This window comes from Electrona antarctica (genome assembly GCF_951216825.1).
Source record: "Electrona antarctica genome assembly, chromosome: 23".
NCBI classification, from domain to species: Eukaryota; Metazoa; Chordata; class Actinopteri; order Myctophiformes; family Myctophidae; genus Electrona; species Electrona antarctica.
The window spans coordinates 28,747,428-28,774,523 of record NC_136804.1 but is presented as its reverse complement, the minus strand read 5'-3'; the positions used below and the strand labels follow the sequence as shown (position 1 = coordinate 28,774,523).

The window sequence follows — 27,096 nt, the reverse complement described above, 5'->3', positions numbered from 1 at the left end:
CTGGAAGCTGGGAGGAAAGCTGACGCCCACACACACCAACTCACCAACATTGCAGCTGTACGAAAAGCTTGAATTATTGTCTTACTATCTGCAAAGTGTTTGTTTCATAAAAAAACATACTGTGACATATGGACCCAAACATCTGGCTTCAGTTGGGCTCTACTCTGTAATGCGTATTGTTAATTTAACAGTTTTTTTTTTTACAAATCTCAAATACAATCAAGTTACAAATTGTTAAATTAACACTAGATATTTTAATCTGTACAAAAAGAGAGAAAGACATGTGTGTGGGTGCTGTTCACTTCAGACAGGTGATGAATGATATAGTATTTTAGGATCTTTGAAGTAGGTCAGCTGTGTAATTGATGGAGTGGCCTCTTTTCCTCTTCCTGTCTGGATGATAGTAGTAGTACTCAAGCAAAAGTAACAATAGGGAGTTTCCACGCTACACTTTGTATTATTCATTTATACCAATTGGCCAATTGAGTGTGTGTGTGTGAAGTCAAGAGTTCATGGTGCACCATCCCTGGCTGGTCCGATTTTTCTTCTTCTGACCAGTAATGGCCGATCTCTCGTCACCTGCCCGTCAACTCGGATCTCTCGTTCTCTGTGGCGCCCCCCCCCCCCCTCCGCAACGATTTGCTGAGGGGCAAAGTGATGATGGCTCCTCGCCCTTCTAATTGGTCATTTCCCCGCAAAACATCCTGGAACATTTGACTTCATCGCTGCTGGCACACTTTGATGTGACTTCTCCAGTTCCACTGCGGTCGATCTTTCTCTGAGACCGAGTCAGGATAGTTAGTCGGTCTCTGCTGTATACTTTCTTCTTCTTTTTTTTCTTCTCTCTCCTCCATCCCAAAAAAACCCTGGCGTGAACAATCAGTCGACCAGCGCACAATTCCGCAGGCCCAGCGGTGCTCCGACATGTGGGAGGGATGGCAGAGTGAATCTGTCAGTAAGTAACTGCCGCACGGAGCCGCATTCTGCTTCTTCAGGGCCAAGTCGATATGTAGCAAAATGGACTTTCTTTCTTTTCAAATCTTTTTATTTTCGTTTTATAACAGTATGGGTGTCAAGTCACAGGTTCATAGAAAAATATCAGATTTTAGTATCAGTGACTGAGGTAAACAAACGTAGCCTACTGTATGAATCACAGATCGTGGGCAGACATAATGAAAAGACTATGTTATTGTGCAAAACATGCCCCTTCAAGACAAAAGAAAAACATTTTCTCCCCTTCAAGTCCCAATTTAGTAAAGCCAATTCCCAATTCCCCAGCCTCTCTACAAGTACTCCATCTCTGCTAACCCCCACAATCAGTCATTGGGAGGGTGAAGAAAGCCTCGGGTCTCCTCCGATACCCGGGCCATCAAGCCAACATCTTCTTTCCACCCGACAGTGAAAGGTGCAAAATGGACTTTGTGTTCTCCCGCTCTGATTCATAGAAGCTCTAATGTCTCAAGTGTGCATACGGTATACGGTGGTGGTGTTCGTACATTCTTAGCAGTACGTGCTGCGGCCCTTCCTATATTTCTTTCTGCAAGAAAAGTTCTCAAGGTTTTTCCATGCTTAACCCCCGCTGCTCGTGCTATCGGAACAAAGACTATAGCGGGGGAGGAAACTGAAAATTAATAGTTCCTGCCATTTTTACACGCTGTTTACGTTGGATGGGACTTCAGCGAGAGAATTGGCTGAACCGTTTCACCTCTTTGCCAAGTTCATTGTTGTTGATTAAGGCCTTGTTTATGTGAAGCAGCACATGGAGTTGAATTCATGTCGCTCAGAAACCTTTCTTTGTCACATGACTTTATACGCCATTGCCACTATAATGTCGACCAGCTGTGCTTTTGGTTATAATCTGGTTGTAAAACTGAACCGGAAACATACGTAATGCCTGAGACTGTGATCATGTGATGTTAATTTGCCTCTGTAATGTAATGCAAATGCCTAGATAGTAAATTTAGAGAGTTGGGATTAGGGGTTATATATATATTAGGGTTATACCTGATTTATAGTTGGTCGTGTGTCGCACAATGTAAATAGCAGATTTGCAAGCTTACAATGTGTCGCAGCACAACGGGTAGTGAGCTTGGAGATCGGATATTTTTTACATTGCCATGGCATGATGGCAGTGTAACTCAGGAGGGTAGAGTTAAAAAAAAGCATGTTTTTATTGGCATATTTATTACATTTCCGTCCTAAAATTTGTATCCTCACAGTGTGTGTGTGTGTGTGTGTGTGTGTGTGTGTGTGTGTGTGTGTGTGTGTGTGTGTGTGTGTGTGTGTGTGTGTGTGTGTGTGTGTGTGTGTGTGTGTGTGTGTGTGTGTGTGTGTGTGTGTGTGTGTGTGTGTGTGTGTGTGTGTGTGTGTGTGTGTGTGTGTGTGTGTGACACAGACATAATCTTATCTCCACTGCACACACATTATTGACTGTACAAATTGTGTACAACCGTATGTGGTCAGATGTCACGCGTTTGTTCCCAGCGATATTTCCATTTTCAGTCCCGCTCGACTGCACAGAGAGGCCATCGTGCCCGTTCTCCACGCTCTCTGTGGCAAATTGATGTTCTGTCTTTTGTGCCACAGATCCGTGCTGGAGTCAATATGTGGTACATCTTCCTCCGACTGAGACTGGAGTCGGACATTATTGGGTTGATGTGGCCCTCGATCTGGACAGCGTTTTATGACTGTCGTTTGTAGTTGGCAGGGAGTCTTGTATAAAGTGCCTTTTAGGGTGGATGTGATGTGGTGGACACATACAATATGCATGAAGCTGCTGGACAATGGAGGAGGAAGTGAATGAGCACTGTGTGTATTTGGAATACCAATAGCGGAGGGCTACGTCCACTATAATGCAGTGTTTTCCTCGACTGAAACTAAGACGACTACCTTTTTTTCACTGATAAACTACATGAAAACTAAGCTACAGTATGATGACTGAAACTAAGACTAAATATACTGACTATTTCGTCAACAAATCAAAACTAGACTGAAATGTTAGGAAGGGACTAGTGGACAAGAGATCCAGTATAAGTCATTTTACAAAAAAAAAACAGCCATTACGACGGCATCAAGGCCCGCCAAAATACATTTTGTTCGACTAAATCACCTATAGATTTAGTCGACTGAAATCTTATGAGGTTTAGTCGACTAAAACTAAAACATTCCAGGTGACTAAAATGTGACAAACTATTCAAGAGACTATGACTAAAATTAAAATTTGCTGCCAAAAACAACACTGCTATACTGGTTACTAGCTTTTCTTTTTACACACATATTGTGAATATATACATTTTCTTTTATTCAGATTTTTTGGACTTCATAATCTCAGATCCACCTGACTGATCATCCTATTGATGTTCGGGGCCTTAATGAATACATTTTTTTAATAGCGCTTTTCCAAGTGCTCAAAGCGCTTCATTCATTCATTCATTCATTCATACATTGGGAGGTGAAATTAAATTCAATTGTGCAAAGCAAGGCTACGTCACAAGTTCACAACGTCTAAAGAGAAGCTGGTGCACCCCCGGCCTAACGCATGATATCACTATAACATGATAAAACATACATAGTACCCCCTGGCTACTAATTACTACTAATGTATCACAGGCCTGATAATAGAGTTGGTTCCACACGTATGGATTCCATGTGGTAACACTTCTTCGGGATTTAACCAGCGTGTCTCTTAAAACGTTGGCATTGCTTTTATTAAACTCCAATCCAATCCAAATGAGTGATCATCTCAACTTTATTTTCACTCCCCACTAATTGGTGGTCTAAAACCCTATTGTGTCAAAATGTGTCATCATGGTCATACGAAAACAACTGACAGAGATTTTCTGCATTCTCCTGACGACTCCGATGTCTCTCGAGTGAAGTCAAACCCACGTGATGCCAATTTAAAACCATTTTGAATTACCACCACAAGAGTCCCTGAGCAGGCTTAGAGACGGCAGCGAGGTGTGTTGTGTTTGCTGTGTGGGTCAGAAGTCTCCTTTAATTGCCTTGTTCCTCTTCATGAAGCTGCTCTGATTGTGTCTCTGTACCATTACCAATACCAACTCACAGCTCTATATGAAAGTTCACAGGCACTAAGGAGCTTTTCTGGTCAGACTCTTCACATACTGGAGCATGTCTGAAATAAGTGTCAGAGCTGAAATCGACATGTAAATATGAAATAAATGCTTAAACATGTAGCTAGGTGTAATGTTAGAGAGAAGTGAACCTTTCAAGCCTGTTTTCTCAACTCGCCGTTTTCTGCAAGACATTATTGTCTCCACCAGGCCGAAGGCATGGGGAGAGAGTATGTTTTGCACTCCGTCCGTCCGTGTGTGTGTCCGTGTGTGTGTCCTTTCGTCCGTTCGTTACCAGCTAATCTCCGGCACCGTTAACCCGGTCGATGCCAAACTTTGCACACACACTCCCTGGATGCCAACGATGAACCTCTGCCCCACATTTTCCAGAACGGCCTGTTATAGCGCCACCATGAGGCAGCTTTTCACATGTTTTACCTAAAACTGCACCGATCTGCGTGAAACATTGCATGCACACTCCCTAGAGGCCAAGGACAAACCTTTGACCTGCATTTTCCACATCTGCCTTTTATAGCGCCACCAGGAGGTCGACTTTTGTAAAACACATTTTTTTATATTACTCCTCCAGATTCTGTCCAAAAATCTCACAAATCGTTACACAGTATCTCTATGGTCATGTGCAGTCGGATCTGTCCGATATTTCATATTCCATCCTAATTGGCTATAATTGGCTTTCACAGTTTGCAAGATTGCCCCGTTTTGAACAAAAGCCTCAAATCATGAACGCAGCATGCAATTTACGTGAAATCTTTCACACATTTTCTTACTAGGCTGAGGAATATATCCCACCCTTTTCACATTGGCCTGTTATAGCGCCACCAACAGGTTGATTTCTGCAAAACACATTTTTGGAACAAAATGCCTCAAATCATCCAATTGCCATCAAAGGCGTATGAAGAAATGGCACCCTTTTCACATTGGCCTATTATAGCGCCACCAGGAGGCCACAACCTGACCTGCCCTGGTGGAGACCTGTGCCCCGAGGGGCACTTTTTCTAGTTATATATATTACAGTAGGCCTACTTGTTCTTTGTTACATTGCACTACCGGTTCTTATGGAACTGTAGAATTGTTGTTTGAATGTTTGAGTGGTGGTGGCAGTGTTTTTAGACAGTGATTTTACAATTTAAATTGGGATCCCAGAGGGCCGGGGTGAGGAGGATGAGGCGAGAAGAAGTGCCCAGACAGTGAGACATGCCCCTGGACTATAAGGGGGGAGAGTGCTCCTGCTGTCTGTGTCAGTGTTGTTTTCGTCGACTAAAACTAAGACAGAAAATGTTCGTCGACTACCTTTTTTCACTGATGAAACGCGCTGCGACGCGTTGTGAGCTTTTGTAGATCTGCTATTTTCAGCAAGTGTAAAATGAGCCATTACGACAGCATCAAGGCCCGCCAAAACACATTTTAGTCGACTAAATCAACTGTAGATTTAGTCGACTAAAATCTTATATTTAGTCGACTAAAACTAGACTAACACTAAAACATTCCAGGCTGACTAAAATGTGACTAAAACTAAATTAAGTTTCATTCCAAAGACATATGACTAAACTAAAATTGAAATGTGCTGCCAAAAACAACACTGCTTCTGTCTTGATCTAATTGGACTATAAGGAGAAGAAGTGCCCAGACAGTGAGACATGCCCCTGGACTATAAGGAGAGAGTGAGACAGTGAGACATGCCCCTGGACTCTAAGGAGAGAGTGAGACAGTGAGACATGCCCCTGGACTCTAAGGAGAGAGTGAGACAGTGAGACATGCCCCTGGACTATAAGGAGAGAGTGAGACAGTGAGACATGCCCCTGGACTATAAGGAGAGACAGTGCCCAGACAGTGAGACATGCCCCTGGACTATAAGGAGAGACAGTGCCCAGACAGTGAGACATGCCCCTGGACTATAAGGAGAGACAGTGCCCAGACAGTGAGACATGCCCCTGGACTATAAGGAGAGACAGTGCCCAGACAGTGAGACATGCCCCTGGACTATAAGGAGAAGAAGTGCCCAGACAGTGAGACATGCCCCTGGACTATAAGGAGAGAGTGAGACAGTGAGACAGTGAGACATGCCCCTGGACTATAAGGGGGGAGAGAGTGAGACAGTGCCCAGACAGTGAGACATGCCCCTGGACTATAAGGAGAGAGTGAGACAGTGCCCAGACAGTGAGACATGCCCCTGGACTATAAGGGGGGAGAGAGTGAGACAGTGCCCAGACAGTGAGACATGCCCCTGGACTATAAGGAGAGAGTGAGACAGTGAGACAGTGCCCAGACAGTGAGACATGCCCCTGGACTATAAGGAGAGAGTGAGACAGTGAGACAGTGCCCAGACAGTGAGACATGCCCCTGGACTATAAGGGGGGAGAGAGTGCTCCTCCTGCTGTCTGTCTGTCTGTGTACGTTTGTGTGCGTCTGAAAAGGGCTTTCTGGATCTCTGTCCAAGTATACGGTGACTCAACTGTTTAGGACACTGTGACCCTGACAGCCTCTAGGAGCCGCCTGTCACCTCGCTCCTGTCAGACGCATGCAGACAGAGCCAACATGAAGCCTATATATAGCGTCACTGTTCTAGTCAACAAATAAAAAACTAGACTAAAATGTTAGGAAGGGACTAGTGGACAAGAGATCCAGTAAAAGTCACTTGCATGCTGAAAATAGCAGATCTACAAGCTCACAACGCGTCGCAGCACGGCTGTTGTCCTATAGTGGTATATAAAAGTGAAGAGATTAATTTTGATGAGTAGTTCAAGGGCCAAAAAAGTAGTAGGAAGGGCCGGCCCTGACTTGTACATTGGCTATTTAGGGGAAGATGTTTAGTGTAGATAGAGGGGAAACACAAGTGTACTGTAGGGTTTGTGTGTTATAGGATTCAATGCAGAACGTGAACACGTGGAGTTTCCTTGATGGAGTCAACAGGGCAGTGACTGGAAGTGCATCGTGATGATGTGATGCGATGTGAGAGATAGTGGTAGAGGCTGAAAAAAAAACAGCCAAAAAAAGAACACGCACATCTATGTACCTACTAGGCACGGTGCTGGATCAAACAAAGTCAAGAAATTAAAAGAATACGCACACCATTTTCTGCAGTGAAGGTCTGAGGAAGGGCTATGGCCCCGAAACGTTACCACTTTAAAGGTATATTCAGTGATTTCACTTAATTCAAATATCACTTATTTTTTTGTTTTTTTGTGATAATCCTCCCTACTATAGAGTGTGCTGACCATATGGAGTTCCTCCCTGTCCCCAGTTAACCCCTGGGGGTCAAAGAACCTTAAGGTTTCGTTTTTGGCTAGGTGGCCCAGCCTTCATCCAATCAGAATAGAGAGGGGCCTTCCGCCAATCATGATCGAGCAGGGGCGGGCCTTGGTGTGTGTGCTGTTGGCCTGTCGCATGTCCCCCCACTGTAGTGTATCTTGTTACCGGGGCGTACCGGGGGATTTTCCAAATAACCAAAATCACTGAATGCTCCTTTAAGTAAAAGAAAGTTCTGGGAGCAGAAAATGGTGTGCAGATTCTTTTCATTTCTTGAGAGATATTTTACCAGAGTCTGACTGGTACAGTATACAAGAATTTGCACCATTTGAAGAGCATGATTATTTTAGATTTCCAAGTGCTTGACAATGACTCGGTAAAAAATTATTGGTCATACTGTTACTGAGTTTGTGTTTGTGAATAATGAATCAAAAGTCAGTTTATATTATATTACATTACAATTATTATCCAGGGTATTGCAGCTCTATTTAATTTTAAGAATTTGAGCGATCTGCATAGAATGTGGACCAACATAAAAAATAAACTCAATCCCACTCATTTTGCTTACTATTCAAATGCCAACACACAGAAACAGCTCACCTGTCCCTGGAGGAACTGCTAATGGCTTCCAAGAGAGTGATTGATGGAGGTGTCCCACAATAAAGTGCTGTGCCATGCAGCTGTTTTACCTTCTACATCTGGACTGGGTCGGGTACCCTGTGCCATGCTGTTTTACTCAGGGGTAGAGTGGCTGGATGGATGGTAACCGCAAGGTTGCCAGTTCGAACCCGGGCTCCCCCAGAGTTAGTGTCGAAGTAGCCTGGAACTCACCTATGCTTTTTATGGCATAGGCAGCTCCCGGCAGGATCCGCCGGGAGAAACTATGCGCAGCTGCTAGACATGAGACTAATTAATTAGAGCGACAGAGAGAGAGAGAGAGGAGTGTGTGTGTGTGTGTGTGTGTCAATTTAACAAAGGTGCAGACGATCAGAAATCAGCAGAGAGTGAGTGATGTTTGCGCTACTCTATGCCGAATTGAAGTGGACTCGGACCCAGACTTTTTTTTTCTCCCTGCGGAAAATAAAAACTTCTGGGTTTCCGAGGCTAGTGTCGAAGTGTCCTTGAGCAAGACACTGAACCCCTAATTGCTCCTGATGTGCTGGTTAGTGCCTTGCATGGTTTCCGCTGCCATCAGTGTATGAAGGTGTGTGTGAATGGGTGAATGTAATGCACAATCTAGCGCCTTGGATAAAGGCGCTATATAAATGCACCATTTACCATCCTACATCTGGACTGGGTCGGGTACCCTGATCACTGTAGTCCGGGTCTCCCTATTCTGGGCATGTCATAATGGGGCTATGCGTTGTGGCTTGCTTGTGTCCTTGTAGATCGGCTGTTTTTGACAGATTTGGTGTAGGGGGGGGGGGGGGGGAGGAGGACAGACCCCTGGGATAGATACCCCAGTCAATGAAGTTGAGTTTAAATCGTTAAAACATGTAGTAGTGGTAATGATGAATGAGGATTAAATGCAGGAATCATTTCAGTGAATGCTGTGTTTTGGCTGACTGCTCCTTTCTTAAATGAATATTGAAGTGTTGTCTGATTTAGCTGTAACTTCACTGTTCTATAGGTGTGTGTGTGTGTGTGTGTGTGTGTGTGTGTGTGTGTGTGTGTGTGTGTGTGTGTGTGTGTGTGTGTGTGTGTGTGTGTGTGTGTGTGTGTGTGTGTGTGTGTGTGTGTGTGTGTGTGTGTGTGTGTGTGTGTGTGTGTGTGTGTGTGTGCGTGTGCGCGCGCGTGTGTGTGCGAGCGAGCGATAGCTACACAAAGGACTGCTGGGAACACATCCTTAGAGGGAAGGACTGGATTTATTGAGGAGGTTCTGCACATTGTTCGAACAATGTCCCTCACAATGTGTGTCCTTCCTAACTCCTGAAATTATTTTTTATGTGGGAACTGGGAAGCTCTTTTATGATTTTCATCCAGCAGAGTTGGACTGAGGGCACGGCCAGGGCCACTGCCTACGAAGGAAGCAGCCTGCAGGGTGCGTCGCCATTGCGTTGGGCTGCAGTGCTCACACACTAGGGACTTTAAGCCATTTTGGACTGAGGTCGATTAAAAACAAAAACATTTTTCTGAAAACCCTATGTTTCTATGTCAGTGGTGCTCAACCTTTTTCATGTCAAGGACCCCCAGAATTATCTCTATTGGGCCACGGACCCCCATCTCAAAATATGTAGTTCCAGGGAGGGACCCCCCAGAAGCAAATATTTTAGTTAAAAATGTTCGCTCTGAAATATATATTCAATGATTTGCGCCACATTTTAACAACTTTAAAAAAATAGCAGACCTACAAGATCGTAGCGCGCCACTCGGTGGCGCGCTATGAGCTTGTAGATCTGCTATTTTTCAATAGCTAAAGCATAACATAATGTTTAAAACACCAAAATGGGTTAAGCAACGACTTCCGCTAGGCGGAAGTAGGGCGGCTATGACGCCGACGCCGTAGCTGTCAAAATCGTTAAGCAAACAGCCGTCGGCGACGACGGGTTCCCATCCATTTTTGGTTCCCATGCTGACTATGCAGCATGTGTCAAACACAAACATAATTCAGTTTTTTAAACACCCCGTCGCGCGTCAGCTAACTTGCTGATGTTGCTTAATTTTTATACATGCGCTTGACATGATCAGCAGTGGAAAGAGGAAGGTGCTGGAGCAATCAGTGTTTTAATAAACACGGTTTTAATAAACATGGTTAATATGACATATGGTATTAGTGTTATTTCTTCATTCAGAGCATGCCAACACATTACAAAGCATAATATAGGAGCTGGAGCAATCGGTGTAAATGTATGACAGCTAATTTCAATAAACATGGTTATGACATGGCGTTGTATGGAAGTGTAGGTTCTGCCGTAGTAGAAAGGGCTGCGACGGCAAGCAGGTTTATGTATCGAGCACTGATCCGTTTCCGCTTGCCGGAGCGGACTGCCGTAGCGGACTGCCGGAGCGGACTGCCGTAGCCGTCGCTGCTTAAAGTCCCTGTTCTCAAACGAGACATAACTGTTGCATTTGTGCATTCCAGATCCTGTGTGTTCTGGACAGGGTGTTTTACGACGCAGCCCTCAGCATGTCACTGTAATCTGTGCTTATCTTAACTGTGGCTTACTGAGGAACGGGTCGGTTCTCCCACTTTGGTATGTGTGAGCGAGTGTTTGAAATGCCTGTCACTGCAGAGGAACAAGGATAGTTTTTTTTTTTTTTATTTACTTAAAAATAAAAGCCCCACTATAGCAGCAGCTTTTAGACTTAGAGGCTGTTCTACTCCTTAGTCCTTACCCTTCTGTACACATTGGCCGAAGGGTGGCACTACTAGAGGAAAAGCCATGACATAGGACTATGACTAGGAGATACCTTTTGTTGTGTGCAAAGTTTGAAATTGATTGAGGGCCCAAGAAGACGTCATGCATTCCATGGGGGTCAGTCTAATAGTTGAGACTCGTCCTTAAAATGAATGTGCTCACAGCAACTTTCATGGCAATCCAACCTTTTAGAGTTTGGGATGACTTGCGTGCTAGTGGAATGTTTTACCCAAGGGTGGTGCGAGGTCAAAGGCCATGTGGGGGTCACCGAAATTAAGAGTATTCATTCTCTGGGGGGCCTGAAGGTGCACAGCAAATTACACTTATACAGTCGTTTAGGATAAAACAAAGTGACAGACGTGTGTGTGTGTGTGTCCGCATCATTGTTTTCATCATCATCAAATCTTTGCCTTGTGAGCCTCTAAACCTTCTATGCCCAGAAAGGGTCTCTAGGGTTCGTGTGGTTAAGCGTGACCTCTGTGTTTCTTTACTCCCGCCTTATTCTCATTGTTATAAGCAGCACATGCTGTACGTTGCAGTCAAATGGCTTAACAGTCAGTTCGGACAGGTCCTATGGTGGTCTGGGGTTAATTCGGACAGGTCCTATGGTGGTCTGGGGTTAATTCGGACAGGTCCTATGGTGGTCTGGAGTTAATTCGGACAGGTCCTATGGTGGTCTGGAGTTAATTCGGACAGGTCCTATGGTGGTCTGGGGTTAATTCGGACAGGTCCTATGGTGGTCTGGAGTTAATTCAGACAGGTCCTATGGTGGTCTGGAGTTAATTAGGACAGGTCCTATGGTGGTCTGGAGTTAATTCGGACAGGTCCTATGGTGGTCTGGAGTTAATTAGGACAGGTCCTATGGTGGTCTGGAGTTAATTCGGACAGGTCTTATTGTGGTCTGGAGTTAATTAGGACAGGTCCTATGGTGGTCTGGAGTTAATTAGGACAGGTCCTATGGTGGTCTGGAGTTAATTCGGACAGGTCTTATTGTGGTCTGGAGTTAATTCGGACAGGTCCTATGGTGGTCTGGAGTTAATTAGGACAGGTCTTATTGTGGTCTGGAGTTAATTCGGACAGGTCCTATGGTGGTCTGGAGTTAATTAGGACAGGTCCTATGGTGGTCTGGAGTTAATTCGGACAAGTCCTATGGTGGTCTGGGGTTAATTCGGACAGGTCCTATGGTGGTCTGGAGTTAATTAGGACAGGTCCTATGGTGGTCTGGAGTTAATTCGGACAGGTCCTATGGTGGTCTGGAGTTAATTCGGACAAGTCCTATGGTGGTCTGGGGTTAATTCGGACAAGTCCTATGGTGGTCTGGGGTTAATTCGGACAGGTCCTATGGTGGTCTGGAGTTAATTCGGACAGGTCCTATGGTGGTCTGGAGTTAATTCGGACAAGTCCTATGGTGGTCTGGAGTTAATTCGGACAAGTCCTATGGTGGTCTGGGGTTAATTCGGACAGGTCCTATGGTGGTCTGGAGTTAATTCGGACAGGTCCTATGGTGGTCTGGAGTTAATTCGGAGAGGTCCTATGGTGGTCTGGAGTTAATTGGGACAGGTCCTATGGTGGTCTGGAGTTAATTCGGACAGGTCCTATGGTGGTCTGGAGTTAATTCGGACAGGTCCTATGGTGGTCTGGAGTTAATTGGGACAGGTCCTATGGTGGTCTGGAGTTAATTCGGACAGGTCCTATGGTGGTCTGGAGTTAATTCGGACAGGTCCTATGGTGGTCTGGAGTTAATTCGGACAGGTCCTATGGTGGTCTGGAGTTAATTCGGACAGGTCCTATGGTGGTCTGGAGTTAATTCGGACAGGGCCGAGACGATATCGCTTTCTCATTATCGCGTCGCCTCTGTCCTGGATCCCCTCCAAACGGGACCGGAGTCGTACTCCTCTGGACGTGAGCTGAAGAACCTCAGCTCTGAGCTGTCACCTCCACTGTTCTGGCTCTGTTTGGCGGTACCTCTATATATTGATATTCCTCCTTTCTGTATCTGTTTAGTGTTCTGAATCGTTTCCTTCATTGCTTAGTCTTGTTTTCCCCTCCTGTTGTCGGTAGTGTACACATTGTCCTGCTCGTTGAATTGTCCCATTCTTTCCATTCTTAGCGTTATCTTCATTGCCACGTTCAGCTGTCTCTTATCCTCTTCCCCTCCCTGTGTTGCCGTCTTCTCTGTCTTCCTCTCACCCTGTGCGATGTTGCTCAGCCCAGTGGGTTTCAAAGGGAGAGCCTTCAGCGGGTGGCAGGGGGCCTTGTTGGAAAGAAAAGGGGAGAATCATAAAGAAAGAAACACGCACGCGCACACACACACATATATATATAGTAGAAAGCACTAGTGTCTATTTCAAGTGTTTTTTACCTGGGAGATATATTATATTTTTAATATATTTTGTCATAATTTCACGCCCCTCCCTATCGAAGTATTGGACAGTATTAAGATGTTGATATTGATTTTGTATTCATCAAAGCACTAGTGTATTCCAAACAGTGTTTTTTGATGGCAGTAACTGCCTGTCTCTCTCTCTGTGTCTCTCTCTCTCCTTCGTGTGTGCGGTGCGCGCGTGTGGCTGTGTGCGTGTCGCCATATTTTAGCCGGGGTGCCAAAGAGAGTCCTAGGCTTCCTTCCTTTCAAACCGCCCTGTGCCAACCCAGACACGACAGGGGGCGGAGCTTGTCTCTCTTTGATCCTGAAATTACGCACACAAACTGAAGGATCTGCGAACCGTGCATGACTTAGCAGAGCCAGGCTCCAGTGCTTATTTACACAATTAAACTGTTAGGCATTAAACTATACAAGAAAGATGCTCTTGCACAATCGCGTCCAAAACACATGCTATTGCCAGTAATTAGCACAGCCTCAAAGGGGCCTTTCTATTTTCTTTTAACCACAATTCCAAACACACTCACAGAGAACACAGACCAATTTGTAAATGGCCAAATTTAAATCTGTCCCTTTGAGCATCTGCTCTGTCAACTAGATGTTTTCCAAAAAGACCTGAATTTGGCTGGTTTTGATTACCCCGGGCTGGAGCTGGTTGTTTGTGAATGGTACATGAATTCTTACTGTACTCTTCCATGTGTAGCACCAGCTCAGTGGCCTTGTGGTTAGAGTGTCAGCCCTGAAACTGGGAGGTCGGGGTTCGATCCCCGGCCGGGTCATACCAAAGACTGTAAAAAATGGGACCCAATGCTTCCCTGCTTGACACTCAGCATCAAAGGGAATGGATTGGGGGTCAAATCTACTAATCAAATGATTCCCGAGCACGGCGCACGCTGCGGCTCACCGCTCCAAGAGATGGGTCAAATGCGGAGAACAAATTTCACTGCGGTAACGTGTGTGACAAATCGTATGACTTTGACTTTGACTTAGCATTACGCAGAAGCGGGGATTGAACCCGGGGCTACCACTCGCCAGACCAACTCGTAACCTGTCGTGCCAACAGGGCTGAGCCCGATTGGCAGGGCTGTGTTGCGGGCTGCGTCTTGGCCGGGGGCTACAATCACCCCCCCAGTCTTTGAAGTGCGTCCTCCTCGTGCTTCTCACTTCACATGGCGGACCGCCGCACACGATGTCCCTCACGTGAGGATATCACACTCCACGTCCTGCCTACTACGAGGATTGAACCCGGGGCTCCCACTCGCCAGACCAACTCGCAACCTACCGTGCCAACAGGGCTTCATGCGCCCGATTGGCAGGGCTGCTGCGGGCTGGGTCTTGGCCGGAGGCTACACATGGTTTAATGTTACTTGACCACTGGCCAAATGGAATGATTTATTCAGTACGTTTAACTATTCTATCTCTGAGTGCCGAAGTATTTCTGCTGTACTACTGCTGTGAGCTGATTATTCAGAGATGTCTATCAGCTTTCTCCATCATTAGTAGTCCTGGGCTAACTCCTGTGTCACGAACCTCAAATGCAGCAACCCCCCCTCTCTCTCCCCTGTCACTTCTGAGGCGTTCCCTTAGGCATGACAACAAGCTGAGAGACTCGGGATGCATCGCGGTCGGTCTGTGACGAATAGCACTTCACAACAAACCTTTATCTGCTTCGGCCGTCCTTGGGAGAATAGGTGAATAGAAATTATTAACCCATTTTGACCTGAGTCGTTCTTCGATTTTTCAAAAATAGCAGACCTACAAGCTCGTAGCGCGCCACTCGGTGGCGCGCTATGAGCTTGTAGATCTGCTATTTTTCAATAGCTAAAGCATAACATAATGCTAACACCAAAAGGGGTTCCCGCCCAAAATGGGTTAAATTAATGTCTTGAAACAGACTTTTGTCTTCTCCGTACAGAGGACGGTGTAAGAGATTGTCCTTGGTGATTTTGCTGCCTGTGAAGAGGAGACGTGCCCAAGGACACGTCCTCCTCATGGTGCCAGCAATGCAGAATGATTTCCTTTAGACAGTACATGCATGTCAGATAAATGCATGTGACCAACTAACAGCAATATTTACGTAACCATTTTCAACCTGGCATCCCTACTTTGGGCATGTCATTATTATAAAGTATAAAATAGGGCTCAATCTATGTTTCATAGTTTTAGAAATATATAGTGCTTTCAAATTTGAGAAATTTACAATGGGGCTCAATGGCAGATATTGGCACGTCAAAAAAGCACTTTCACCTAGAAACTCCATTCACACATTTTATAATTCAGCTTACTGTGGAGACACATGCTGGAACTTTTTACTTTGAAATGATTTGTAGTTTCTGAGTTATTTAAAAACAAAAAGACAAAATAAAACATACACATCAGTTATGATTATCCTGCACTTAGAATTGGCAACATTATGTCCGGTGATGGTGTATTCTTTCTTTTTTTACTTCAATTAAACTGTACGATTTTGGACTATGGCTCCTTATTGCACATTTTGTTGACAAACTAACTACAGTTGGAGCTACTGCGCAAACACCACCTGAGCACCTTCTGGGACACGGTAGGAAGGGGCCAAACACTTAACACATTTTGGGCGGGAACCCCTTTTGGTGTTAGCATTATGTTATGCTTTAGCTATTGAAAAATAGCAGATCTAAAAGCTCATAGCGCGCCACCGAGTGGCGCGCTATGAGCTTGTAGATCTGCTATTTTTGAGAAATCGTGAAAATGTGCCTGAAATCTTTGAATACTATGTTCTTTCAGAGCGAGTTTTTAACTCAAATCTTTGCTACTGAGAGGGTCCCTGGAACAACATATTTTCAGATGGGGGTCAATGTCATATATATTTGGGGTTCCTTGACATGAATATGTTTGAGAACAACTGACATAGAAACATGGGGTTTTTAATAAAACTGTCGGATGTAGAAGACATTTTTAGAATCTGATCTCAGGTCAAAATGGGTCAAAGGGCGCTTTTCATACAGTTTGATTAACATAGAAAATGATCAATAGCAGCCCTACTGTACATGATGGCGTCATGTGTGCATCATCTCCCCCCAGAGATTGTAGTACACAGGTGGCCATTCTTTTTAAATGGCTCAATCTCCAATTGATTTCCAATGATTGGAGAGCCAAACTCCAATGAGGTCAAAGGTTAAATGCAGGCATTTGATGGTATTTGTTTGCCAAATTGATGTACAATTACTAATTAGGGGAACAGAACAAGAACTTTATTGATACTGCTACAAATATCGGCACCACTGCTGCAGTTGGCAATTTTGTCATGTTTCCTTTTTTTACCCAGTCTTTTTTATACTGTAGCAGCTAAAAGTCACACGGAGCTCATCAATGCAGCATAATGTGCCAATCATTGCAAACGGATGCCATGTACCTCTATGGCCTTCTGTCGACTACACTACAGCACTAGACGGCACTAAGCACAGCACAATTATCATTACCAACCTTTGTCTCTCAAGCCAGACAACTCTTCCACATTCTGTGAAATTTAATTCTACACAGACTGTAAGTCCTAAATTGTCTAAATATATTTCAAAATCAAAATGTATGCTAAACAGTGAGATAAATTAGACTCACAGAAGGACTTATGTGACTGCAAATGTGAAATGGAAGAATGTGCACGCACGCACGCACGCACGCACGCACGCACGTGTTCAGGTACAGATTTTTAGGTGGAAGCCTTTGAAAAGTGTGTGAGCCAACAGTCTGTCTGGTAGAGACTGAACACCACGTGCTCCTTACTGCAGAGTTGAGGAGGTGTCAGGATTCGGACTCGCGACGGAGCTACATTTGAATGGTTGAAGCCCATAGAGAGCAAATGAAGCAGAAGTGATTGTGTATCGAAAAACATCTGGCTCTCAATTCACTCTTCGCTAAGTCCCACCCAAGCCCGTTCTTGGCCAATACCACGTTAGCAACGGTTACTAGGTTAGGATCCTGGTCACGCTTTCAATGCATGGTCAAAATGTTTAAGCAGTGTCAATAAATATATTTGCTGTACAGCATGTGTGGACCTCAGAAAGAGGGTTTGTTTTCTTACCTTGTTATGAGCAAACTAGTCCATTCCATGAATTATGTCACTCCGTTGTGCAGTTTAATAGTAGGCCCTATCTATAAAAATAGGCTCTCATAGACTTCCATTGTAACGGGGAAACAGCTCTCAAAGTCAGTCAGTTAGCACATAAGCGAACACAACAAAAGCTGATTCTGACAGTTTATGACAATAGGAAAACTCATGCCGTTTTATTTTCGTCTTTTGGTAGATTTATAAAGTAACTATTTTGGTTGGAGATATACAGTGAAGCGGTTCTGGTGTTCCCAACTCTCGTTTGTAAACAAGTCGCCATGCTGTTTGAGATGTACCCAGCTGCAGTCCCAGACATTTCTCCTAAAGTGTCTCCCTCAAACACGTCCAAAATTGTGTATGGTGTTTGCGACAAGTGGACGAGATCAAATACATTTGTTTACATCCAACGACCTGGATGGTAAGCCTGAGACTGAGGCTACTTCAGAAGTGGGTGTACAGATTTGGACCAATCAGATCGTTTTGTAGGCAAACCGGAACTTCTTTCCACACAAACTTGTCAGGGTTGCCAGGTCTGCTTATTTCCCGCTACTTTTGGCTTAAGGCTAATAATTAGTGTATGCAATACATTACCAAAACATTAATTATCATAGACATAGGCCTACATAGTATTTATAATGATAAATGCATAAAATCTTTTTATTATGATTATATATGGTCATATTATTTTGTTTGTTTTGGCTTGTTTTTCTTGATTTGGCTTTAAGAGTTGGCTTGTTTTTGGAGGTGGGTTGGCTTATTTCTCTCACACAATGTGGCAACACTGAAGTCAAAACAAAAACAAGACAACGTTGACATTTTTTATTAAAAATAAAACCGCATGAGTTTTCCTGATGTCATAAACGGTCAGAATCCGCTTAGTGTTCTAAAAGTGTGACTTTGAGAGCTGTTTCCCCGTTACAATGGAAGTCAATGAGAGCCTATTTTTATTTCTAATATGTACTATTAAACTGCACAACGGAGCGAAATAATTCATGGAACGGACTAGTTTGCTCATAACAAGGTAAGAAAACAAAAACAGCATGTGTGGACCTTTCTGAGGTCCACACATGCTGTACAGCAAATATATTTATTGACACTGCTTAAACATTTTGACCAGCATTGAAAGCGTGACCAGGATCCTAACCTAGTAACCGTCGCTAACGTGGTATTGGCCAAGAACGGGCTTGGGTGGGACTTAGCGAAGAGCAAATTTTTTTTTAACATTTTTTTGGTGGTGTGTGAATGGTGAAAGATCATGCTCAATGTCAACAGATTGCAGGGGGGGGGGGGGGGGGGGGGGTGAGAGGGACGGGACGGGCTGCAGGCCTGGAATGCTAATTGAGTGTTTACACTGAATATGGTTCTTTCGTAGCAGATTAGCAAATTGAGATGATAGAGGTAAGAAGATTATGTGGAGGGGCAGAGTGTGTGTGTGTGTGTGTGTGTGTGTGTGTGTGTGTGTGTGTGTGTGTGTGTGTGTGTGTGTGTGTGTGTGTGTGTGTGTGTGTGTGTGTGTGTGTGTGTGTGTGTGTGTGTGTGTGTGTGTGTGTGTGTGTGTGTGTGTGTGTGTGTGTGTGTGTGTGTGTGTGTGTGTGTGTGTGTGTGTGTGTGTGTGTGTGTGTGTGTGTGTGTGTGTGTGGCGCCTTTATACAAGGCAGTAAGGCACCAACCAGCACATCAGGAGCAATTAGGGGTTCAGAGTCTTGCTCAAGGACACTTCCACACTAGCTTCGGAAACCCAGACGTTTTTATTTCCAGGGAGAAAAAAAAAGTCTGGGTCCGAGTCCACTTCAATTCGGCATAGAGTAGCGTAAACATCACTCACTCTCTGCTGATTTCTGATCGTCTGCACCTTTGATAAATTGACACACACGCACACATATACACACACACACTCCTCTCTCTCTCTGTCGCTCTAATTAATTAGTCTCATGTCTAGCAGCTGCGCATAGTTTCTGCCGGCGGATCCTGCCGGGAGCTGCCTATGCCATAAAAAGCATAGGTGAGTTCCAGGCTACTTCCACACTAACTCTGGGGGAGCCCGGGTTCGACCTGGCCCCTCTACCCCTGAGTGAGTGTGTGTGTGTCCTCACGCAGCTCTGCTCCACAGTGTTTCGTTTTTATTGACAAAACACTTATTTTTTTTACAGGTAACGACGTTTCGGCCATTGTTGGAGTTCATCAGTTCGGTGTGTCCAACAAAGACTCAGGAGGAACACAGCCTGTGATTGGCTTGCCCGCACTACCACTACAACCTACACATGCCCCTGCAAAAAGTGGACGCCATCGTCGGATTCGATGGACAACCATAAGCAAGTAAGCATGAAGTGTGTGTGCTTTACTGCGCCATCTATTTTTTAATGTGTTGATTTAGCAGAAGTTATGGTTGGTTGACGTACTGTACGCTCGCTCGGCCTTGGGTTTGTTGGCTGCTAATACGTAATTCACGCTGAGGTGTGAATGGACTCCATTCGATGGAGGTTTGACTTTCATGAGGCAAGTAGTTTATATATATATGTACACAGCTTCACCGTCTGATTCTCCTTGTTGGACTAATGCTTAACTCACTCACTGCTTAGATCGTCTTTTGAGGTCTTTTTTTAACCTTTGGCCCTTGACGTCTTTTTGAGTGGTGCAACCACTCCTATAGACAGCTATGTGTGTCTCTGGGTCTGTCTGTCCATGCACGAAAATAGCGTTATAGCCTTTGTTCACCACCAAGTGTTGCACAGCCTAACACACAGACACACACAGACCAGGGAGGAGGGCTTGTACAGTACAACACCACTCACTTTAGACTGGTCTGATTTTTCTATATTCATTGATGACATTTCGTAACGCTGTTCTGCACCCGTCCTGGTGTCGCTCCGGTTGCCGTGGGACGAAAAAAACAACCAACTGCAGTGAAAAGTCAGCGCGCTTATGAGGTCATTGTGAACGGATTTTTTCAAATCCGTTTATCTCGTATTCTTTGAAAAACAAAACAAGCTTGATTTGCTGCTCATAACTAAAGCGTTTCTTTCTGGTTACAAAATGTATGTTTTGGGGCGAATTAAATAACATTCGCGGGACACGTACCCGTCTTCCGTTTCCCAGTGAACAGCTTTCAAAATTAGACGGTTTTCTGTTGACCGAGTTCTATATTGACCTTATGTCAATGTCTCTGTCATCTCCATATGTGAAACTCTCGGTCCAGCCCCGGCCAAATATGAAGATTTTAATGTTAGTTTGTAAGATTTGTCGGATATCTCCGTATTTGGAGATAGTGAGAGCCTTCGTTACAGTCATGTATCGTATTACGTCGTCAGCTGAGGGTGGTAACAGGAAGTCAAACATGTTAATACTTATTCTTGTATTTCTGTCTCGCTGAGTGATTGCTTTGCCGTGTTCATTTTGACAACCGAATAGTGTGTTCACGAAATATATCACACAATATGAATATGATAGAAAATAAACAAAATTATGTGTATTTTGTCAACACTAACAAACCACTCTACACTAGAGTATACTACAATATATACCGCCTGCCTATCGTGTTCCCTCTGTCGTCTCTCTCTCTCTCTCTCTCTCTCTCTCTCTCTCTCTCTCTCTCTCTCTCTCTGTGTGTTGCACACAATCACTCACTCATTCTCTCTCTCTCTCACTCACACACACACACACACACACACACACACACACACACACACACACACACTCTGTCAGCCCACTGTGAAGCTCTGTACAGTATATGATTCCCATTCCCGTCACAGCCACTGTCTGTGACCTTGGCTTCGTGATGATTGCACAATAGCTAATCATCTATAAATTAAATTACCGTGAAGGCAATAAGGCGAGAGGAAATGGCACATGCGGTTTGTCTTTTCCTCTCCGGTGGAATTGTGTTGCTGCCGCACAGACTTCCCTCCATGCTATAGAGCAGTGCTTCTCAACCAGTGGTCCGGGGACCACCATGGGGCCTCGAGGGGGTTCCAGGTGGTCCACATGCAGCTAAATGATTTGAGAGTTGGTAACCAAATGGACCCTTGTAGATCTTTAACTCTTAAGAGCGTAAAATGAAACCAAATGGACCCGTACTTTCATTTTACGCTCTCAAGAGTTACATTATTGTTTAACCCATTTTGACCTGAGATCAGATTCTAAAAATGTCTGTTTGAAAATGACAGTTTTCTGAAAAAGCTATGTTTCTATGTCAGTCGTTCTGCTATTTTTCAATAGCTAAAGCATAACATAATGCTAACACCAAAAGGAGTTCCCGCCCAAAATGGGTTAATATCTGCATTACTTAATTTTACAAGAGGTCTGACACAATTAGAGAATACATGTAGAAGAATTGTTATTTTGATCGTTTGCCAACAGCATGGAATTGCGTGTCAAAACGATGACAAAATATTCTTTAGTTTTGGGTCTGAGAGGCTAAATGTCATCAAATGGTGGTTCCGTGGATCAAATGCCGAATAAATATTGGGCCTTTATATGAAAAAGGTTGAAACCTTAGTGTGTTGTTGCTCATGATAAATGGTAAATGGTGCATTTATATAGCGCCTTTATCCAAGGCGCTTTACATAGATACACTTTACAATTCACACACACATTCACACACCTTTACATAGATTGTGCATCACATTCACACACATTCACACACCGATGTCGGAGGAAAGCATGCAAGGCACCAACCAGCACATCAGGAGCAATTAGGGGTTCAGAGTCTTGCTCAAGGACACTTCGACACTAACTCTGGGGGAGCCCGGGTTCGAACTGGCAACCTTGCGGTTACCATCCATCCAGCCACTCTGCCATCTGTCTCTTGGTCTGCATTTCTATTGCACCTTTTATCCAAAGTGTGACTGTAGAGACAACCCAACCAAGCTGCATGCATGCACGCACACACACACACACACACACACACACACACACACACACACACACACACACACACACACACACACACACACACACACACACACACACACACACACACACACACGTGCATGCATGCACCGCATCGCAATTTACACACAACAAAACCCTGGTGTGAACAAGATAGAATAGATCTTTGTCCTGTAGATTAGGCCTGCTCTGATTCTGAATAATCCGAAAATTGTGTCGCTACTACGCACCTACTCTACATAACAGTTAAACATGAATGTATGGCATTTAACCCATTTAGACCTGACGTCGAAATTCTAAAATATGTCTTCTAAATCAGTTTTCTGAAATACCTGTGTTTCTATGTCAGTGGTGCTCAACCTGTGTTTCTATGTCAGTGGTGCTCAACCTTTAATACCTGTGTTTCTATGTCAGTGGTGCTCAACCTTTAATACCTGTGTTTCTATGTCAGTGGTGCTCAACCTTTAATACCTGTGTTTCTATGTCAGTGGTGCTCAACCTGTGTTTCTATGTCAGTGGTGCTCAACCTTTAATACCTGTGTTTCTATGTCAGTGGTGCTCAACCTGTGTTTCTATGTCAGTGGTGCTCAACCTGTGTTTCTATGTCAGTGGTGCTCAACCTTTTTCATGTCGATTATCTGTATTTGGCCACGGACACCCGTCTGAAAACATGTTCTTCCAGGGACCTCCCAGGAGCAAAGATTTGAGTTGAAAACGTTCACACTGAAAGAATATATATTCCAAATTTGCGCCACATTTAAAAAATAGCAGATCTACAAGCTCGTGCCGCGCTATGAGCTTGTAGATCTGCTATTTTTCAATGGCTAAAGTATAACATAATGCTTAACCCATTTTGACCTGAGATCAGATTCTAAAAATGTCTTCTACATCCTGACAGTTTTCTGAAAAAGCTGTTTCTATGTCAGTCGTTCTTCCATTTTTCAAAAATAGCAGACCTACAAGCTCGTAGCGCGCCACTCGGTGGCGCGCTATGAGCTTGTAGATCTGCTATTTTTCAATAGCTAAAGCATAACATAATGCTAACACCAAAAGGGGTTCCCGCCCAAAATGGGTTAAAACACCAAAAGGGGTTCCCGAACTTCCCTCCCAAAATGGGTTAATTGACGTGTATGTTCTTAATTGGCTCATTCTCATTTCTTTACAGTTCTGACGCACAGACCTTTCTGAGCGTTTGCTGAGAGCTGGTTAGTTATGAATAATGATATGCAAAGTGTAAGATCAGTTGTCTTTCCCAGGTCTCTGGTGTATTGGCTTCTTTGCCAAGTCAGTCAACCCTACCCTATCTGTTCTGTTTGGTATAGAATTGGACCAGCTAATTAGAAAATGTGCTATTCAGAATCTGTCACTGTAGCGAACTACAGTGCAGGCTTATATTATAATAATAATAATATAAGCCTAATATAATAATATAATAATTCAATGAAAATTCAATGCAATAATTCAATAATAATTGCAATAATTAATTGTAGAGTTTTGATAGGGTTATGGACTTTTTGTATACCCTTATGCATAAAATACGATCTTCATACCAGGCTTTTCCCCTTATATATTTAATTGTCTTTGCATGCGTGCGTGCATATTGAGTGAGGATCAGATGAAGTAGCCTTGCCGAGCCATGAGGCCCATAGGGCAGGAGCCTATCTCCTGTTTCTGTAGCGTGAGGCAGCTTGATGTACAAGTACACCCTCTGGATATGACGCTAGTATGTCGCGGGGACCGGAGGATCAGATTACTGTACACATAGTGTACGGTATGGAAATGTCTGCTCCAAGGATGTGTGAGTTGTGTGGAAGGTGGAGTGCACCACAGGGAGCTTCCTTCTGTCTCAGCAGGAGGCATACGATGGTACAGTAGGCTAAGAGGATTATTTATAACGGACAAACACCACTCCAGCTGTGTTGTTTTTGGCAGCACATTTTTAGTCACCTGGAATGTTTTAGTCTTAGTGTTAGTCTAGTCTTAGTCGACTAAATATCATAAGATTTTAGTTGACTAAATCTACAGTTGATTTAGTCAAACAAAATGTATTTTGGCGGGCCTTGATGGGTCTACAAGCTCATAGTGCGGCACTCTGTGCCGCGCTATGAGCTTGTAGATCTGCTATTTTTTGAAAAATCGTAAAAATGTGGCGCAAATCTTTGAATATATTTTCTTTCAGAGCGAATGTTTTTAACTCAAATCTTTGCTATGGGGGGTCGCTGGGACTACATATTTTCAGATGGGTGTCGGCGGCCAATTACATATAGTTTTGGGGGTCCTTGACATGAAAATGTTTGAGTACGACTCAAATAGAAACATGGGTTTTCAAGTGTCAATAACCCATTTAAAGGATATTTCCCATGTGCCGGTGACCCGTGCGCAGCATATTTACCGGATGAATGTGGGATGCGGTGCGCAGCAGCAGTACCAGCCAGTGTTGATTTCGTCGACTAAAACTAAGACGAAAAATGTTCGTCGACTACCATTTTCCACTGATGAAAACTAAATGGAAACTAAATGAAAACTAAGCTATGATGACTAAAACTAAGACTAAATATATTGACAATTTCGTCAACAAATAAAAACTAGACTAAAGTGTTAGGAAGCGACTAGTGGACAAGAGATCCAGTATAAGTCAATTTACACTTGGTTGCATGCTGAAAATAGCCGATCTACAAGATCTTGTAGATCGGCTATTTTCAGCAAGTGTAAAATTAGCCATTACGACGGCATCAAGGCCCGCCAAAATACATTTTGGTCGACTAAATCAACTGTAGATTTTAGTCGACTAAACTAGACTAAACACTAAAACATTCCGGGTGACTAAAATGTGACTAACAGTGATGTAAATAGGGTGCGTTTTGCGTCCCAAAACGCACTTTATAGTTTTGGGCCGCAACCTCCGCTCAACCTTTGCGTCCCGTGGACGCAGAGGTTGAGCGGAGGTACTCAGCACACAGTAATAATAATCCACGGGTAATAATTATCGCGGGGGGGGAAAATGCGGTAAAACAATAATCTAGGGACACGATCATTTTGCATGCCCGCATCCGACCTCATCCTATGTTATAAAAAATAAAATCCACGTAGGAATCGTTCTTGTAGAACCACTAGTCTGTAACAACACTGTCAACACAGCGCGCTGTGCGCCGCCATGTTGGCTCTGACTGAGCGCACTCAGCGCAGCCTCTAGACTAGAGCTGTTTAGAGACAGAGAGTGACGACAATAGAGTGATCAGTGACGCATGCAGCCCCACGAATAAGCAGTGAACGGAGATGTCGCAACTCTCTCAACTAAACGGCGCTGCCTCCGACAGAAATATTTAGGGGAACATGTTTTAGCGTGACAAGCAGACCCGATTCAATGGGAAACACACATTGTGTAATACTGATATTTTGACTAAGTATAATAATTGCAACTGCAAACAACTTTTGGTTTAAGCTCTGTTAAATCCACTGTTGCCCACTATTAGTATTTCTTACTGAGTTGTGCTTGCTAATACTACTAGCCTACATTAAAAATATACTGTATAGGCCTATTTGATATGTTTATATATATTTTTTTATAAAATAAAATAAAACATGTTTTATTATTATTATTTTTGAGTGGTGCAACCACTCCCTTACGGAGCTATGTGTGTGGGTGGGTGGCTGGGTGTCTGGGTGTCTGGGTATGAGCACGAAAACAGCATGGTTGTTTTTCACCATCTGTGCGCAACCTAATGCACACACAAACACACACGCACGTATTAACTGTATGCTTTCGGGGGTGCCAGTACATTACAGTACAGTAGAGGGGCCGCCACACGGTAACTCTGTCATTCTCAACCGTTTCGGACGCGACGCGGTACGCCGGAACCGGCCCGGCCCCCTGGGCGTGTTCCTGGGGGTCTGGAACATCCCCCCCCGCGAACCCCCACACGGAGTTGCACCACTCACTTCACACAGGTGTGATTTTTTTTGGGACTCATAAGAATTTTTTGGGACTCACTTGAATGACCACCTGTGCATCCCGGGCATGGCTGAGGGAAGTAGGGGTGCTGGGGGGGCTGTAGCACCCCCTCCCCCCAGGCACAGCCCCCCCTCGAACAGGAGGGGAAGAAAAAAAAAAAGATAAATAAATATGCTGTATCACAGTATTGGCACCTTATCCTGGTGAATTGCCTGTGTCAGTTCGTTCATATAACTTGCGTGTGGAGAGGGAAAGTAAAGGCCACGTTTGCGAGTGAAAATGCGCTAAAATGCGCGTGCATGATGCGCGTGCACGCGCATTTTTGCGGCGCGCGCTATGCGCGCGCACCCCCTACTAGACGCTCAGCCCCTGCGAGTGTAAAGTACTTCCCGCGGGCCTGATCCCGGGACCCATTACATTGAAAACCTATTTACATCACTGGACTAAAACTAAGTGAAAACTATTCAAGAGGCTGTGACTAAAACTAAAATAGAAATTTGCTGACAAAAACAACACTGGTGCCAGCAGTACCAGCAGAAAGTCTGCACTGGGTGACACAAAACAGCTGGCGGCTCCATACGGTGTGAAACTTCTATCCAGTCAGCAGCACCAATGAAATACAATAGTATAGAGCGTCGCAGTCCCGCCCCCTCGAGAGACCCGGAAAAGAAATCCCTGTTCATTTTCCTCATAGACTTTTCAGAAAGTATTTATTTAAAGACGTTTACGCCGCGGACAAAGCCAACTCTTGTCGTGACAAATCATGACAATAAACACAATTTTTGGGGCCACACAAAGAATTAGAAAGTAGAAAAAAACGGCAGGTTACAACACTTTTTTTGTTGTTTTTCTTCTTTGTAATTATTTGTTTGGTCCAAAATATTGTGTTTGTTGTCATGATTTGTCACGACTCGAGTTGGCTTCGTACGACGCTTAAAAGGTCTTTAAATAAATACTTTTTGAAATGTCTATGAGGAAAATGCATTGGGATTAATTTCCTGGGCCTGGCGTCGTCATGAAAGGGGGCGGGACTGCGACGCTCTATTGGCTAAAGTTGTTGGATATACTGTTATTTTGAAATGAGAAACATT

General features: G+C 44.2%; 1 protein-coding gene across 1 annotated transcript in view; it reads left to right on the top strand.

The window, feature by feature from the left end:
* Positions 1 to 27,096, top strand: part of nav3 (neuron navigator 3) — a 503,241-nt gene that overhangs the window by 51,462 nt on the left and 424,683 nt on the right. Inside the window, exon 2 of the mRNA XM_079494499.1 lies at positions 19,317 to 19,482. The gene's annotated coding sequence lies outside the window, so the exon portion shown is untranslated. The remainder of the gene's footprint in view (positions 1 to 19,316; positions 19,483 to 27,096) is intronic.